The sequence below is a fragment of the Centruroides sculpturatus genome, unplaced genomic scaffold (genome assembly GCF_000671375.1).
Source record: "Centruroides sculpturatus isolate CEXI.00-Female unplaced genomic scaffold, Cexi_2.0 scaffold930, whole genome shotgun sequence".
Lineage (NCBI taxonomy): Eukaryota > Metazoa > Arthropoda > Arachnida > Scorpiones > Buthidae > Centruroides > Centruroides sculpturatus.
The window spans coordinates 33,705-36,776 of NW_019385100.1; the positions used below are offsets into that span (position 1 = coordinate 33,705).

The 3,072-nt window shown below is 42.5% G+C and overlaps 1 pseudogene; it reads left to right on the forward strand.

Moving 5' to 3' along the window:
- On the forward strand, positions 1-2,258 carry LOC111634682 (annotated as a pseudogene).
- Positions 2,259-3,072: the final 814 nt, after the last annotated feature.

The following is a 3,072-nucleotide window of genomic DNA, read 5'->3' on the forward strand; positions in this document are numbered from 1 at the left end:
ATGGCCATCGATACCATCATGCGCCACGGACCTGCAAAATCTCTGATACCTATCGGCAGGTCGTTTTTTTCTTCTTCGAGCGATAAAGAAAGGATTTCGATGGGAGGAGGTCGAGAAATCTGGTTCGGTTACCATCAGAGCGTTCGCATAGCTCAATGGAAACCCATGCTGAACGTCGACATATCGGCTACTACGTTTTATAAAAGCGGACCATTGATAAATTTCGTCGAAGAAGTTCTAAATACTAACGTCAAACAGGACAGAGAACTCAACGTTCGCCAGATAAAAATACTTCGAAAAGAGTTGAAGTCTCTGAAAATTACAGTTAACCACTTGCAATATAAAAAGACATACAAGATTAACAGCGTCACGGACGAACCTGCAAGATACGTCTACTTCACTTGGGAACGAGAAAATTCGCCATTTCAGATTTCCGTTGTTGATTACTTCAAGAAGCAATACGGAGAACTTCGATACTCGCATCTTCCTTGCGTTTGTGTGGGAAATACAACTAAATACTCTTATTTCCCTCTCGAGGTTTGCGAAGTTTGTCCGGGTCAACACTGCAATAAGAAGATGGACGATAAACAAGTGGTAGAGATGATACGAAACACTGCCAGACCCCCGCAAGTTCGATTTAATGACATCACGAAAGCTGTTAAACAGACTTGTGAAGAAAACAAGGAACTTAATCGGAAATTTGGCATCACCATAAACAGTCAACCGGTGCGTGTAGACGGACGAGTGTTAATGCCACCTGTGGTCAGATATGGCCAATTCGAAGAAATTCTCCCAAAGAACGGCGCTTGGGATCTTAGAGAGAAGAATTTCTATCATTCCATCGACGTAGAGTGGTGGGCGTTTGTCAGCATGTCCTGGAATGTCTGCAAGGAAACGGACATGTTAAATTTTGCTCGGATGATCTGCCAAGGAGGAAAGAAATTTGGCATGATTATTAACAAACCATGCTACGTAAGAGAATATTCCCCGGCCAACGATTCCATAGAGAGACTTTTCAAAAGCATAATATCTTCGTGGCCCAGGATTCAGTTGATCATGATCGTCCTCCCATCTCGAGGAAGAGGAAGCGTCTACGCCGAAATTAAAGAAGTAGCGGAAATAAGGATGGGACTAATCACCCAATGCGTTAAAGACGCGAATATTTCAGGCAAGAAGTGTAACGCCCAATTAATCTGCAATTTGTGCCAAAAAATCAACGCCAAATTGGGTGGAGTTAACAACATCCTGTCGCCGGTAGTCAACCCCAAGATTTTCGACAAACCAGTTATCATCATCGGTGCCGATTGTACTCATCCTTCTCAACATGATAAAATCAAATCATCGATTGCCGCTTTGGTGGGAAGTTTGGACAATTATCCAAGTAGATATGCCGCAACTGTCAGCGTGCAGAAGAACGGAAAAAAGAACAGAATAGAGATCATCGAGAACATGAAAGAGATGATGAAAGACTTATTAATCTCGTTCTATCGAAACACGGGAGGACAAAGACCCGAAAAAATTATATTCTACAGAGACGGATTGAGCGAAGGTGAATTTTCTAAAGCGGTGAACAAAGAATTGATGCTAATGCGCGATGCCTGCACAGAAATGAATCCTTCGGAAGTATACGAACCACCCATTACTTTCGTCGTCGTGGGCAAACGACACCATACTCGTTTTATACCAGAAAATTTGGAAGACGGAGTGGGAAAACATCGGAATATCCCCCCGGGCACCATCGTGGATACGGACATTGTCCACCCCGACCAGTTCGATTTTTTCATCTGTAGCCACACCGGCATCCAGGGCACCAGCAGGCCCGCCCATTTACACGGTGTTGTGGGACGATAACAATTTTACGGTCGACGAATTGCAAACCCTGTCGTATTATTTGTGCCACACTTACGTCAGATGCACTCGAAGCATTTCCATCCCGTGCCCTGTTATGTACGCTCATTTGGCAGCCTACCGTGCCAAACAGCATCTGATGTCCAGATGGGAAGATATGGACAGCAACAGCGATTCCAGTTGTAGTTCTGACCTTTCCGAAGAACAGGTATTATTGGAAAACAACTTCAAGTATGCAGTCGAAGTCGATAGCAAGATCAGAAATTCCATGTATTTCGTATAAGAATTTCTTGTAACGGCTGCCATGTTGCTTTGTATTTATTCAAACAGCAGTTCTTTTCAAATGATATTTTGTTTAAACGTCAAAATTGTAGAGTTACAAGTTAAAATTTATTAAAGTTTCAGTTTATTTCAACATTTTTGGAAGTAGTGACTTATTAGAATATTAGAAAAATATCCACAACACTTTTTTGAAAAAAGAAATGTCAACATCAAGATCGTATTTAGTCAACTAGGGGATTCCAAATCGAGTAACACCAGGAATTTTTCAGACCACTTTGATTCTCATCACGTGACTCCCTTTTGTATTAATCAATATGAAATTACTTCAATATATCAACTTAAAATATGTAAAATTGAATCTAACTTATAGATTTGACAGGCGAATAGCCAAGCGACTAAAGGCAATGGCGCATTATAGCTTCACAAGGTCCAGGCAAATTGGAATTAGGAGGTCCCATATACAGTGTTCACTTCAGACATTTTTCTCCGGATAAGTTTTGAAGGAAATACTTTCTTATAAAAAAAATTGGTTTGGAGCCCCAGCCAATTGGATTACGCGCCACTGACTAAAGGTGATAGTTCTGGGTATCCGAAATCGATATGGACCCAAGAATTTTTTTGGCTGTTCGTCCCTCACCACCCGCCTCTCCATTGTGGGCCTAGCTGAACCCATAATTGTTTGTTTGTTAAGTTATGGCAACGAAACACTTGGGCGATCTGCCTAGGGGTGATGCCTTCCTGGAGAACTTTTTTAAGGGAAACTGGCTCCTATCTTGGCGTTACAGACGTGGAGAAAACCCGAAAACTCCACGTGGCCAGTCCGTCCAAGCGAGGCGCGAACCCACAACCGAACTGCATGTGTTCAGCGTACGAAGACGGCTTGGCCACTAGTGGGTATGACCTCTTAATTGACTTACTAAAACAAGGCCCTGACGTACTCAC